Source organism: Carlito syrichta, unplaced genomic scaffold (assembly GCF_000164805.1).
Source record: "Carlito syrichta isolate Samal-C Ts95f unplaced genomic scaffold, Tarsius_syrichta-2.0.1 Scaffold315588, whole genome shotgun sequence".
Lineage (NCBI taxonomy): Eukaryota > Metazoa > Chordata > Mammalia > Primates > Tarsiidae > Carlito > Carlito syrichta.
In genome coordinates, this window is record NW_007259684.1 from 8,798 (window position 1) to 24,541 (window position 15,744).

At 37.0% G+C, this 15,744-nt stretch overlaps 1 pseudogene across 1 annotated transcript in view; it reads left to right on the forward strand.

Moving 5' to 3' along the window:
* Positions 1–6,214, forward strand: part of LOC103275600 — an 8,740-nt pseudogene extending 2,526 nt beyond the window's left edge. The window contains exon 2 of the transcript XR_002481268.1: positions 4,857–6,214. The product of XR_002481268.1 is annotated as a palmitoyltransferase ZDHHC2-like (transcript). The remainder of the gene's footprint in view (positions 1–4,856) is intronic.
* Positions 6,215–15,744: the final 9,530 nt, after the last annotated feature.

The window sequence follows — 15,744 nt, forward strand, 5'->3', positions numbered from 1 at the left end:
TATAGTATTACATTGGATGTTCAAAGTCCATTATATGAGTGAGAACATGTGATACTCGGATCTTTGTTTCTGTGAGAGGTCACTCAGTATTATACACTCTACTTCCATCCAGGTTGCTGCAAAATTCATGATTTTGTTCTTTTTTATGGCTGCGTGGTATTCCATTGTGTATATGTATCACCTTTTTAAAATCCAGTCCTCTTTTGATGGGCAGCATGGTTGTTTCCAGGTTCTTGCTACTGTGAACAACGCTGCGATAAACATACGTGTGCAGGTATCTTTTTTATAGAGTGATTTGAGTTCTTCAAGGTATATTCCCAGTAGGGGGATTGCGGGGTCATATGGGAGGTTGATATTTAGAGCTTTTAGGAATCGCCACACTGCTTTCCACAGAGGTTGCACTAGTTTACACTCCCACCAACAATGTAGAAGTGTTCCCTTTTCACCACACCCTATCCAGCAGCTATTATTTTTTGAGTTGTTGATAATGGCCATTCTGACTGGAGTTAGGTGGTATCTCAGTGTGGTTTTGATTTGCATCTCCCTGATGATTAGTGAGGTTGAGCATTTCTTCATGTGTTTGTTGGCTGCTCAGATGTCCTCTTTTGTGAAGTGTCTGTTCATATCTTTTGCCCATTTGATAATGGGGTTGTTTGTTTTTTTCATTTCAGCACGTTTTAGTTCCTTGTAGATCCAGGATGTTAAGCCTTTGTCAGACCTGGTGTTGGCAAATATTTTCCCAGTCTGTAGGCTGTCTCCCTGCTCTCTTGATGGTTTCTTTGGCTTTGCAGAAGCTTGTCAGTTTAATAAGGTCCCACTTGTCTATCTTCTCTCTTATGACCTGTGGGTTTCGGGCTTTGTTCAGGAATTGGATGCCAGTTCCGATTTCCATGAGGGTATTTCCTTCATTTTCTAAGGTTCTTATGGTTTGAGGTTTTACATTTAGGTCTCTGATCCATTTGGAGTTAACCTTTGTGCATGGGGATAGATAGAGGTCCTGTTTCAATCTTCTGCATGTGGTCAGCCAGTTTTCCCAGCACCATTTACTGAATAGGTTCTCCTCTCCCCAGTGGTAGGTGGTGGAGGCCTTGTCAAAAATCAAGTTATCTCTCTTTGCAGATGATATGATTGTGTACCTTGAAAACCCAAGAGAATCTGTCAAAAACCTCCTTACACTGATAAAGGCCTTTGGCAAAGTCTCAGGATACAAAATAAATGTACAAAAGACAATCGCATTTCTCTACACCAATAATAAACAAACAGAAACCCAAATAAAAAACACAATTCCATTCACAATAGCTACAAAAAAAATGAAGTACCTTGGCATCTTCCTAACCAGAGACGTGAAAGACCTTTACAATGAAAACTGCAAAACACTGCTCAAAGAAATCAAAGATGACACAAACAAGTGGAAAAATATCCCATGCTCATGGATTGGAAGAATCAACATTGTGAAGATGTCCATCTTACCTAAGGCAATCTACAAATTCAATGCAATACCCATCAAATTACCAGCAACATTCCTCTCAGACCTAGAAAAGACAACACAGGAATTCATATGGAAACACAAATGTCCAAGAATAGCCAGAACAATCCTCAGCAAAAAAAACAAAGCAGGTGGTATCACATCACCAGGTTTCAAACTTTACTATAAAGCTACAATCATCAAAACAGCTTGGTATTGGTATAGGAACAGGCATATAGATCAGTGGAATAGAATTGAGATTCCAGAAGCAAAGCCTCATTTTTAATTTATTAAAAACTTTTTAAATGAAAGAAGTCACCATTAATAATTACAACGGAACAGCAGAAGTCAGACTATCCTGAATCAAGTGGGAGGAATGATCACCTTATATTAACTCAATATTTAAAAAACTTAATTTCTTCACCAAAAAGAGTCTTCCCACTTCATTTCTGAAACGCTATCCCCCTTTTATCATTTTCTTTTATGTCTTTTCATATTTCTAATGGGTAGAGCAGGTGTACTTATACCCTCAAATAAGTGGCAGTCCAGTACCAAAATTCTTTATTGTGGCTTTCTTTATTGAAAACTATTAACTCTGACACATCTCATAAATATTATCTCAAAATTCTGTAAATCTTGCCCTATCTTTATGCCATCTAATTCATAACTTCTAAGAGAGTCACAAACTACCTGAAATATTTAAGAGAATAACATACATAGGCCAGTTCTGTTTCTGATCAAATAATTTTACAACCTTATTAAACACTTGTGAAAATCGTAATTTATTGTTTTGTTTTTTTTTTAGTTGTCCTCTACTGAACTTACTACTTATAATGAAAGGGCAAGGAGTTTCCAAATCACCAAAGTCCTTATCGCCCACCTTGATCTCTGTACCAGAAAAAAAAAACGGTATCTACAGAAATTATCATCAAAAGATGCAATGCGTGAAGCAATACAACTTCAAGTGTGGCCTCTACGCTGAAACCACCTGAAGTGCTTATAAAACACACGGATTCTCAGGATCTGCCATTGACCTAATACCTCTTAATTTCTGGAGGGGAGGCGCTGGAAACTGTATATTCACCAAGCATAATACCAACCGCGGATGAGTTCCACCATCTTTTTCTTTAAGTTGGAACCTTAATACCACATAGCACCATTCACTCATATAACATTCTGCAGAGTTGTTCCACTGACTGCAAGTCTGCCTGCTGCCACTAGCTCTACCCATACATAATTGTTCCATTTTAACACCAGGGTACTTTATAAACATCTTAATACTTATTAGTTAATTCAATCATCTAATAAAAATCCTGAGATGAAGTGATCTAACAGGTGAAAAGCTATTCCTTTCCTTACTTTACCTCAGCTCCTCCTTCAACAGTTGTCTTCCCACCCCCTCCTAGTTTGCCATTTCCAAAGGCTGTTCAGCTGACATGTCACAGGGTCCTTTCCACAAATCCCAGAAACGAGAAGTATACTGAGAATCCTTTCCTCTCTCTAGACTCAGTGCATACGGATAATATCTGTTATTTCCAGTTATCAGTTAATGTGAACAAAGGTTTTTATAGATTTTTGTAGGTTAGTCAGGAATGCCTTAGGTAGAGGTAAGTAAGAATATAAGAAACAACTGTAACATAATTAATAAAAATCTTCCAAACATCATTGTTTTGAACAAAATTAAAAATTATGTACATATGCTATAATACAAAATCTATTTTTATCATGTCTTTGATTTATAATTTTCAATCATTCAAGTATAAATGGCCATTATCAATAACTCAAAAAATAACAGATGCTGGAGAGGTGAAAAGGGAACACGTCTACACTGTTGGTGGGAGTGTAAACTAGTGCAACCTCTGTGGAAAGCAGTGTGGCAATTCCTAAAAGCTCTAAATATCGACCTCCCATATGACCCCGCAATCCCCCTACTGGGAATATACCCTGAAGAACTCAAATCACTCTATAAAAAAGATACCTGCCCACGTATGTTTATCGCAGCATTGTTCACAATAGCAAGAACCTGGATCCAACCATGCTTTCCATCAAAAGAGGACTGGATTAAAAAAAATGTGGTACATATACAGGATGGACTACTACGCAGCCATAAAAAAGAACAAAATCATGAATTTTGCAGCAACCTGGATGGAACTAGAGTCTATAATACTTAGTAATCTCTCACCGAAACAAAGACCCGAGTATCACATGTTCTCACTCATAAGTGGACCTTGAACATCTATCGTAATACTCTAAGAAAAGGATTGACAGTGGTGGGAAACTATGGGGGGGCAGAGAGGGGAAACGTGATAGGATTAATGGTAGTCAATATCTGTCTGGAGACGGGGGACAACGCTTATCAGCAAGGATGCCTGAATGACGCATATTTGTATATCTAACCCTTAACTGTACCCCACAATTTTAAAATAAAAAATATGTTTAAAAATGAAATAAAATAAATGTTCCAAGTTACTAGTTCCTAACAGCAGGACAAGTGAGGACCCCCATCCCAACAGATACTATTTTAACTAATATAGGGAAAGTTACAGGGTTATTCTGGTGCCCTTTACAGATAACTGTCCTTTTCCAACCCTCTAAAGAAAAAATAAGGGCCCTCTTTGAAGTGAGAAAAAACAGTTTCCTCCAAAGCCTGGGAAAAACTTAAAAAGCATAAAATTAAACATTTACCGTATTGTCCAAAGCAATACTGGCATACTCAAAGATTAGCCAGGTTGATGGCTGTATTTAATAAACGCCAAAAACTATGAGAAAAACATTGTGAGCAATGAAGTAACACCTGGAAAATAATACCGGATTTCATATTTGGAGTTCTCAAACAATACTCTGCAAATGTACACAGTTCACTTCTGAGTTCCGAGGACCTAAATTACCAGTATCAGTTACCTTCCCGTCGATGATGAAAACCGCTGCGTTCATCTTGGTGTTCATCTTCAAAACGTACATCGGACCAGCCGCTGGTGCAGTCATCCCCGACACTGAGTGCATCTGCGGCCGCCAACAGACTCGCTCCCTCAGTCTTCTGTTTCTTTTGAACTACGGAGAAGACAAAAGAGAAAAATCGCGCAGATGAAGCACAGCAGGTTCTGAATTCATAAGACTACTCGATGACGACGACAAGGACAAGAATGACCTCAAGAATCAGACCACGAGTCCCCCTCGTCCTCCGCCGCAGCCGCGCCCCCGCCGGGCTGAGCAGCCTGGAGTCCGCGGCCGGCTCGGGGCCGCGGGGGGGGACCTGGCCCGGGCGCGGCAGTGGCCGGGAGCAGCCGCCGCCGCCCCGGGCCGGCCCGCCTAGGGCGCCGGGTGCGGCCAGCCAGCCCCGGAGCCGGGCCCGCGGGCGGCTGCGGAGCTGGGCAGGGGACGCGGCGGGAAGCTGGCGCCTCGGGCCGGGCAGCTTCGCGGCGGTGCCGGCGGTGCGCTGCTGGACCCCAGCGGAGTTCGTGTGCCGCCTGCTGGGCTGGTCCTCCGGTGCCTACGCCATCCAGCCGTGCGCAGCGTCCACGGAAATCACCGGTGAACAAGTTGAATGCCTGATAGCTTACCATCTACCCTCTGCAGTGTTTGCCTGGTCATGCTGGAAAACTGTCTTTACATTACCAACGAATCCTTCAAGAGAATTCCATCTCTCTCGTGCAGAGAAAGAATTGCTGGAGAGAGAGCCGAGAGGTGAAGCCATCAGGAAGTTCTTAGGCGAGCGAGCAGCCAAAGGTCTTCCCGTCTACACCAGGACCGTGTCTGGAGCAATCCGATATTGTGACAGATGCCAACTTAAAAGCCAGATCGCTGCCATCACTGTTCTGTCTGTGATAGATGTATATCGAAGATGGCTCATCATTGCCCGCGGATGAACGATTGTGTTGGATTTTCGAATTATAAATTCTTTCTCCTTTTCTTGGCTTATCCTCTGCTCTACTGCCTTTTTATTGCAGTTACAGATTTACAGTATTTTGTCAAATTTTGGACAAATGGCCTACCTGATACTCACGCCAAGTTCCATATTATGTTTTCATTCCTTGCTGCAGCTATGTTTTCTGTCAGCTTGACTTCTCTGTTTGGCTATCATTGTTGGCTAGTCAGCAAAAATAAATCTGCTTTAGAGGCATTCAGAAGTCCAGCATTTCAACATGGAACAGATAAGAACGGATCAGGCTTGGGCTTCAGTAAAAAGATGAGACAAGTATTTGGTGATGAGGAGAAGTACTGGTTGCTACCCATTTTTTCAAGTTTAGATGATAGCTGCTCCTTTCCAACTTGCCTTGTTAACCAGGATCCCGAGCAACTGTCTACTCCCGCAGTACTGAATTCAGCAACTAAAAGTCCTGAAAACCATCAATTTCCTGCAAAGCCATTGAGAGAGTCCCAGAGCCACCTTCTTACTGATTCTCAGTCTTGGTCAGAGAACTGCACAAACTCGGGAAAAGGAAAAGCTGGTATGAGCAATCCTGCATTAACCATGGAGAATGAGACATAGCTCTTCCAGAAAAATGAATTCGTACATTATAAAAGTATCATTGCTGGAATTGGACGGAAGTAGCTCCCCACAGGAAGGTGCCATTGGCCAGTTGTCCTTATATCCCTTTGGCTGGATACACAGAATATGGATTAGTTCTCTCCAATCCGTTGCTTAAAAGATAATACCTTATGGATCCAATATATAACTTGTTACAACTAACACAAATTCCTGTTAAATATTAAAAGTAGTTCCAGTTTGTTAATCAACCTGGAAAATATCTTCTATCAAAAACTTGGAATAAATTCATGGGTGTGCTTTCACCCCCCCCAAAAAAAAAATCAGACCATAATCATTCAGATTATGGTTCATTTAATCCTGTCTGCTAATAAAAAAACTTTGCAGGAGAGCATTCTAATTTCAAAGCTAACCAAGGCACTCACATACACCCCTCACTTATCTTGTTCATCTAATAAGGATCCTATTCCTAGAGCATCATTTCTCTAAATACCGCTTAAAGCAGTACATATTTCCAACTGGGACATTTCGGGGGATATTTCCTAAGTTCATCATCTGCTCTGTAAAATGCAGATGAGCCTCCTTCTGATTTTAAAAACAAAAATAAGTAGTTCTAGAAATTCTAGGACTGTCAATCAAGCCTATAATCAAAGTAGGCAAACCTTTTCAATATTTTGAGTGTATATCATAATCCTTTTCACTTTGTTCAGTGAAGAGGCATTTGTACTTTTATTCCATTATCACAAGAAAGTCCTCTCACTGCTCAACGATTATAATTGCCTCTCTATATTTATTTTCAACACAGTAGTTTAAGGTGATGTTTTGATAAAGAGAGAAAATGTCAGTCTTCTGATCAATACCTTCTCATCAGTCAGAATAAGAGCATAAATCCTTAAGATATACTAGATGGTCTCCTATTATAATATTCATCTTAACTACTGTTATTCTCCTGGGCCAACTTCACTTCAGCAATACAGGCCTTTTATTCCCCAATATGCCTAGAACCCTTTTCTCCCTGACTCCCATAAGATCTATTCTCCCTCCACCCTTGGCTCTTGCTTCAAATATTACTTTGTCAGTATTTCTTCCTTTGCTACCTATTCAAAACTCCAAACCATCCCTAAAAGCTGCCACCCACCACCCACCAGCACTCTCTCTCCACTACCTTGCTTTATTTTTCACCCAGAGCACTTATCACTCTGTGATATACTAAGTATTTTACATATCTATTGATTGTCTTATTTCAGTAAGCATAAGCTTCAAGAAAACAGAGATTTTCACCTGTTTTACTTACACCTGTGTCTCCAGTGCCCAGAATAGTGCCTCAACTGCTCTGTGCTTTTGGATATTCTCAATTTGTAAGACATGGCAACCAGAATTATACTGGGTATTCCAAGGAAAGGCACACTAGAGTCTTGGACCATAATAGAATACTTCTTTGTTCTTTTTGAACACTTTTCCTTATATATACCATATTCTTATGGTTTTGGCTGAAATGACTGACAGGATGAGGTCCAGAGAAGGGACTGTATGGTTATTTCAGTTCAGAAAGGATAGCTCAGAATGCAGGTGTTTTGTTCTTCTACATACCATTAGAATATAGGTGGAATTTAATTTCCCATTCAAATTTCACATGCCATCCTTCTGCACATTACAGCTTTGTGAACTATTTATGGTTACTTTCACGAATCAAACATTTTTAAGACAAAGGACATAGTGAAATAATCCAAATACCTTACCCTAAAGAATAACCAACTTGAATGAATCTCCTTCAAGCTTGAAAGATAAACAATTTTAACTTTAGAAATAAAAAATGTGAAACTAAACTGTACACACTTGAGTCAACTCTTCATTGACAGCATTTATAGAAACCCAGCACTATTATTAAGAAAAGATGCCAGGCTCGGTGGCTCAGCCTGTAATCCCGCGCCTTTGGGAGGCTGAGGTGAGTGGATTGCCTGAGCCCGCGGGTTGGAGACCCGCCTGATCAGCGAGACCTCATCTCTACAATAAATCAAAAAATCAGCTGGGCGTGATAGCTCATGCCTGTAATTCCGGCTACTTGGAAGGCTGAGGCGAAGGATCACCGAAGACCAGCAGGTCGAGGATGCGGTGGTCGGGAGCGGCCACTGCACTCCAGTCTGGGCGACAGAGTGAGACTCCAACTCAAAAAAAACAACAAAAAACAAAAACAACAACAACAAAAATAATATCCATGTCTACATTTTCTAGCATGGATGTCAAAAATTTTGTTTTAATTTCCAAAGCAGCACACTCCACTTGGGATAACACACCCAAGCTTTGTTTCATCCTAGCTCTTATGTTAATAATAGTTTTTGCAATCTTTCACCAGACTTTAAATAATCTTCTAGCCTAGCATTTTTACAATCTGAATAAAATGCAAATGTAGAATAAGAATATACAAATACAAGCATAAATGTTTTGTTTGAAGGTTCAAATCTAAGGACAATGTGTCTTTCACAAATAGAGGTGGCATCTTTGTCTTTCCATATTAAATAAAAGTTTACTAAGATGCCTTTTTAATCTGTCATGATATTGGTAATCTATTTCAATACTTGTTCATTTGTTTGTAATCTGATGACGTGACGACCAAAGAATGCAATGATTAACTAAAGGGAATAGTATTTGAAAGTTTTTTGTTATTGCAGCTGTTTTTTGTTAAGCCACGAGGGAAGAGTAGTAATGTAGTTTTCAAACAATTTGTATAAAAAAACACAAAAATGTAACTGAAATATCTGAATACATAGTATCTAGTTTATTATTATTGCTCTTATTATTACTATTATACTTAAAGTTGACTGAGAAATTCAAATCTGAGGAAAATAATCTAAATCCAATGTTTTTTTCCAAAACCTCTTCAGTGGATGTTTTAGATTGAGTGCCCACTCACCCTTTCTTTCACTTCCTGTATCCAAATTACTGTACAGTGAGAATTCATTTTCAATATAACTCTGAGGTATTGCATGACAGTAATCAAAAGAAAGCAGCTAAGCTCACAGTATTTTATTTGTAAAGGCAGGAAAGTGAGCCAATAGATTGAAAAAGATTTTCAAGAGCAGAAGTTTAAATGGAAAAGCATTTTTGTTTTTATTTTCGGAGATTTAAATTAATAAACCTTCCAAGAACCCACACAAAGAACAAAGGCAGCAACTCAGGTTTTAAACAAGTAAACGAAAAGTTTAACTTTCTCTTTTGAAAAATATTTTTAATGATGACAAGATCTTTTCTGCTGATAGTAGCATTATTGTTCAACAAATAGCACTCTGGCACACAGCCATTCAACTGACTGGATGGATTTAATTTCTATGAAGTTTCTCAGTAACTGATTTCTACAACATTAGACAGTGGATCATCAGCTGAACTAAATTAGATCTCCTAAAATACTTATTGCTACATGAAAAAATGTCCCCTAACTTAGTGGCTTTACACAACAACATTTATTATCTCACACTTTCTGTAGATTAAGAATTCAGACATGGTTCAACAGAGTCCTCAGTGTAAGGGTATCCACAAGGCTGAAATCCAGGTGTTAGCCAGGGCTCTATTCTCATTTGAAGGCATAAATAGAAATAGTCTGCTTCCAACATCACTTAAGTAGTTGTTGGCAGGATTCAGTTCCTCAAAGGCTTTTAGATTCAGGGCTTCTGTTCCTTGCTGATGGTTGGCCAGAGGCCACCCTCAGCCCCTTGCCATGGGATTCATGGACTCATGCAAATTAATTCATCAGAGTAAGCACACAAGAAGAACAAGATAGTGCCAGCCAAAAAAAGAAGTTATAGTCTTTAATAACCTAATCTCAGAAGTTACATGTCATCATTTTTGCTATTTTCTGGTGATTAAAGCAATCATTTGGTCCTGCCTATACTCAAGAAAAGAGGACTTCACTATGATATGAATACCAGAAGTCAGGGATACTGGGGAGAAATTTTAGGTTACTGGTCACAATATCTGATCGTTTTGTAGATTAACATATGAATTACAGTAATCTTCATGCTTTAAATAATTTTTCAGATAAAAAACTACTTTTACTTATTTTTAAATATACAAATGAATGTATAGAAAATAGTTGATGTGTTGGTCACGGTTAGAGATTTTTAAAGAAATAGATGTAGACGTTTTCTTTTTTTTTTTTAAAGCAGGATTTATTGAAAGGGCAGAAAAACTCCCACAGTGACAGGGGACCCGAGTGGATTGCCCATAGATGTTTTCTTATAATCTGGGCAGTAGCTGGTGGTGATGCATGTTTTTCTCTGAGTGATCCACATGTACCATTTAAGTAGAAAATTGTTCATATTCTCAACATACCTATAATCATTTTTTCAGAATGCCAACATATTTTTTCACGATTTCAGAGTTTCTGAGGGTTTTCTATTTTCAATTTTTAGTTATATTCTAGATTTTTATCCTTAAATTCTAGGGTGTTCCAATGGCTATATTTTTTTATAAAAATAATATGAATCCTATTGTTTCAACAATTTAATTGTCCTTACATTCATTCATTTATGCACATGTTTCCACACAAACTTACATACATTCAACTGAATGTGTCTCTTATTCAGGAAGTCCTATATACAACTATCTAAGATAGCACATCCTCAATTCCTCCTTTTTTGGTGGCAATCGACTTTAATTCCTCTTTAGGGTTTGCCCATGGCAGCAAACTAAGCGAAGGAATAGAAACGTTTGGATTTGCATCTTATTTCTCGCTTCATTAATTGCATTAACTTCCAAACTGATGAATTCTTAGAATAAAGATGTCATTTACATTTAATACCAAAATCACTTTTTTTTGCATTTAAAACCTTTAATTGTATTTTTGAATTCTAATTCTAATTGTGCTAGTCAAAGTCTTAATTAGATTTATGTCACAGGGCTATGAGTTAGCTGAACAATAGCAGGACTGAATAAGAAGGTTTTCTATATAAGAAATTGGAAGATTGCTTAAAATGTAGACTGAATGAAATGTAGACTTTCTATACTGAGTAACTAAAAGTATGTGTCTAAGATTGGTGAACAGTGTGTAGAGGTAACTATTGATTTATATAGAAAGATCAAATCTAGGCACCTGAAGAAGAGACTTTTCTTTTTTCTTACAAGTACAGCCTGTGTGGGATTTGTATGGAGTCTCATTTAATAAGAGATTTTATTTTGCTGTTTACTTACAACAGTGACAAATGGTGGCCAGAAGGAAAAGTAAAGTATGTAATCAATCTTAACACCTTTGTTGTTTTCCTGAGAGAATAAAAAAAGACTAAAAAAGGACAAAGCAAAGATACTTTGAAGGGAAAAATAGAAAAAATGTCTCTGTTTCTGCTATTGATGATGATGGTGGTGGTGGTGATAATGACAATAGTGATCACAAAAAAATGAGAATTGCTATTTCTGATTATTAAAAGTCATTGAAAATTAAGTATTATCGTGTTTTCACAGACAATGATATTTGAGATTCACAGAAGACAAAAATGTATCTAAATTGACACTTCTAAAAATATTAGAACAATATTCAAATCCAGTTCAGTCTTTCTTCAATCTGGTCCTTTCCATTATTTCATGCAGCCTGTCATAAAGACACTCAGTGCCACTGGTAGCTACATATATTTATCACCCTTACTATAATTGTAATCGCATATGAAGTCTAATTCCTGTAGTTTCCTTCTGATAAATTCTTAGAACTTGTTTTTTATTTAATTTTTGACATTTAAAAAACACAAATATAACTGCTACTATATGGAACTAGTCAAAGAAAAGGAAACATATTGTGAACATTCAAAGAACAGCAAATTTTATCTTTAAAAAAATAAAAATTCATAGTGGATAGTAAACTACAGCTTCTGTCACCAGCCTAAAAATTCAACAAAATTCAAAAAAATAAAACAGGACTAATTTAGATTAACATTGCACATTCAACTTTACTGACTTTATTATGATTTTAGTAACTGCTGATTCAATTATTGCTAAAAGAAGACATTCAGAGCATGAGATTTGGAGTCAAACAAACATGGAACAAATCCCAGCTTTGCCAATAGCCACAGGGCTTTATATTTAACTTTTTAATGGTCCATTTTGTTTGTATAATTTGGAGATTAATATAGATTTCATTGGATTATTATTCAGAGTAAAGGAAATAATACGCTTTATGAATGGACATTATATTATTTTTATTGTCATCATCCTTGATATTGAGATTTAAAAGAGTACCAACCTTGGTTTTGAAGATGACTAGATGAGAGTTTTTTTGGAGGCTCTTATTCTTTTACTCAACTATAATTATTGAGATTGAATGATTTGGCTGCTTCTTTGCTAGGCATTAAGATAGAAAGAGAATAAAACACATTTTTCCCCCACAGCCTCATTCCTATGTCATCCCTACCCCCCAAATTCCTACTGGCTTAACATATAACTGGGGCTTAACAAGAGGCCAGAATATACAAGATCCTGTTAGGTATTTCTTTCTTTCTTTAAACTTTAATAGGAGTGTGGGCACGGGTCCTATTTAAAATCACTCTGGCTGCTTTAAAGCAGATAAAAGAAGAGCATTTCTAGACATTTAATGCCGTAGACATTTGACTTTTGGATATTTAAGATTCTAATACAGTAGGTTAGGCTAAGTCAGTACAATGAGATGAAGATGTGAGGGTGAACTTGAAATATTAAGTAGAGACAACATTGACAGGTCTTCTAATAGATCAGCTATATGAAGGCAGGTGGAGTGAGGAAGTAAAGATGAATTAATAGCAATTTGGGTAAAGAGGAACTAATGATAGATTAGGTTTGCATGAGAAAGCCAAACTACCAGCTTTAAACATGCTGAGATTAAAATTATTATGATATTTCCAAGCACAGATGTTAAGTACATCATTGACTAAAGAAAACTGGAATTCTTAGGAAAGGTTTCCGTAGAGATATAAATTAAAATTAAGTTGGAAAATAAGAGACAATTTATCAAGCTATAAGAAGATCCAATATTTTAAGGTCAAAGAAAAGGGTAATGTATGGAAATCACCTAGCAGAGTATTAATGCATATTTAAATGTAAATAAAAGTAATTCAGTACTAATAGTTAAAAATTGTATATCAGTTCACCTCAGCTATTCATATAGGATGAATATTATGCTCTTAAAAATGCAGTTAAATGTATCACAAATATGTTAACCATTTATAGTTACTCCCACTAATTTACAACTATGTGTTTGTAGATGACTGTGACTTGCGTCTATTAATAATTGCATTTATTTGCTAGTAAAATTCTGACAAGCGAATTTTTCTACCTTTCATTTCCCAGGGATATTGGTAACTTGTACTTTGTGTAACTTTTATTACCAAAACTTTTGATAGTTTTCTGAACCAAATGTATTTCTTTGTGATTTAACTGAGCAGGAAGGGAGGCAGAGAACACTGCCATGTTAAGAAATATATGGGGTGACCTTCTGTTTCCTTCTTCCTCTCACCTTCTGATTTCAGGTACTTTGAATGCTTTAATTTGGAATGTAAATCTGCTTTGCCACAAAGACTGCTTTGATTAGCTCCTGTAAGTTCTTGAGTAAAATTTCAGCCAAATCTCAAGGACTTCAGTAAATTTTCACTTTAGTTTCTCAGCTGCCTTCAGACTTATTAAAAGCAAGATCTTTATGAATCATGCATCTTTCTGGATGGGGCACACTGTGTCACTTGCTCTTCATTTTTGTACATACATTTTAAATCTAGATGCTTTTTATCTCATGTTTTTTAGATGAAGAAAAAATAAGAATGTTTGTTTTGCTTAGTCTTTGAGAGAAGAAAAGTAATTGGGGTTTAGAATTATATTTTCACATGATTTTCAGATTTATTCATCATTGTCCTATTTTCTTAAGGTTATTTTTGTCATATTTTAAATCGCATGAATGACAGAAAAACTTGGATACCACAAAATTTTCTGATGCTGAATATAGATGACACGGAGCACTTGCTCAGAGGTCCTAGTACACAGATGTCTAAGCTATTATCTTGAGCCAAATCCTCACTAATTTTGCCAAAAGCACATATAAATTAAATGGAGTCAGAACTTTCCACAGTATAGCATTCACATTCTGGCTCACTGAGTGTATCAACTCTAACATTTTTTGGTTTGCTTTTGTTTTTCCTTTGAATGATATAGGCATCATGTCAGTCATTGTTTCTTATTAATTTTATCCATTCTTTAAAACTAACAGAACTGTTTCCTGAGTTTGTTTTTCTGCCTCAAATAAACTCCAATAATTTGAAAATAAAAATGTGAAGTTATACTGATTCCATTTTAGTATTGGAAGAAGCATCTCATTCCCTGAGCCACACAGAACTGGTTTGGTGCATGGCTTTGCAGAATTAGATTTGTGAGCTTGGGCAAGTTTTTTCCTTATTTCCTTTGCTGTATTTTACTGTTGCTTTAATTATTTGTTTATTTCTTTATCTTTATTTGAAGAAGAATATTAAATTCCACCGGTGGAAAAAAATTAGTTTCAAGTCTTAGATAAAATATGCTAAAAGAAATAAGCTTGTTTCATTTGGTGCCAAGCAGGGTTAGGGTTAGGGGTTAGGGATTTGGGGTTAGGGGTCAGGGCTAGGGTAGGATTAGGTTAAGGGTTAGGTTTAGGTTAGTGTTAGGGTTAGGGGTTAGGGATCAGGGCTAGGGTAGGATTAGGGTTAGGGTTATGGTTAGGTTAGTGTTAGGGTTAGGGTTAGAGGTTAGGGTTAGTGTTAAATTAGATTACTTAATAAGTGGCATTACTTATTATTACAGAAATTTGGACATTTTGGAAGCTGAGGCAGATCCTCTAGACTAGTATACCAACTTCTTTCTAGAATGGATTATGTTCTCTTGTCTCCCTTGTAGATAGGGTTCCACGAAAGAGTATATATTCTACCAGACATACATGGAACAGCAATTAAAAGTGAGCAGCATGATGCTGGGAGACCTGAAGTCCTGAATGCAGATCCCCAGAGGGCTTTGGTTCTTTTATGACTAGAATTGCTGACTATGGCTTCCTGATGTGACAGCTTTCTGGTCACAGCAAGATTTTATAGTCTAAAGTATGAATGATGAACATCTGTCTTAGTAGACCAGTCATATTGTAGCAATTTGGCAAATGTTCATTGAATTTCTGCTGAGTCAATTCCTTCTGCCTACAATTCATGCACTATATAATATACCTTAATGAATTCTCTTTCTACCCTAGGTCACCAGACTATATTCTGTTTCTACCACTGATCAGTACAGTATCACTTATATGTGGTAAAAAAAAATAAAATACATAATTTATTTAATACATAGTTTATTTAAGCCACTGTATTTTTGTTTGTTTGGGGGAGTGGGCTGTTATTTCAGTTAAACTTTATAATTAGACTATTATACTAAGGGAATAGAACTTACAATGCAGAATTTACTAAAGAAGAAAGTAAAAACGTAAATATTAAGAACCAGATTTTCAGGCTAGAAAGCTAATGACCCCACCTATTACTCAGTGGTAAAATATTAGATTCCACCAGTCACCTAATGTACTTTTGAAAACAAAACACATACCACATGGATTTTTCTTTCAAATTAAATTGTTGAGGTAGCTGAATTTCCTTGCCAATTTCTTCAGTGTCCTACAGGACCCAGACATTCAAATTGTTATTTTATTTTTCCCCGAAGATATCCAATTCACTGAATACAATTTCCCCTACTGTACTGCAGTGTCACCTTGTGTTCAATCCAGGGACTGCGTACGTGTGAGTCCACACTGCGTTTTCTATTCTTTTCCTTTGTTTCACATACA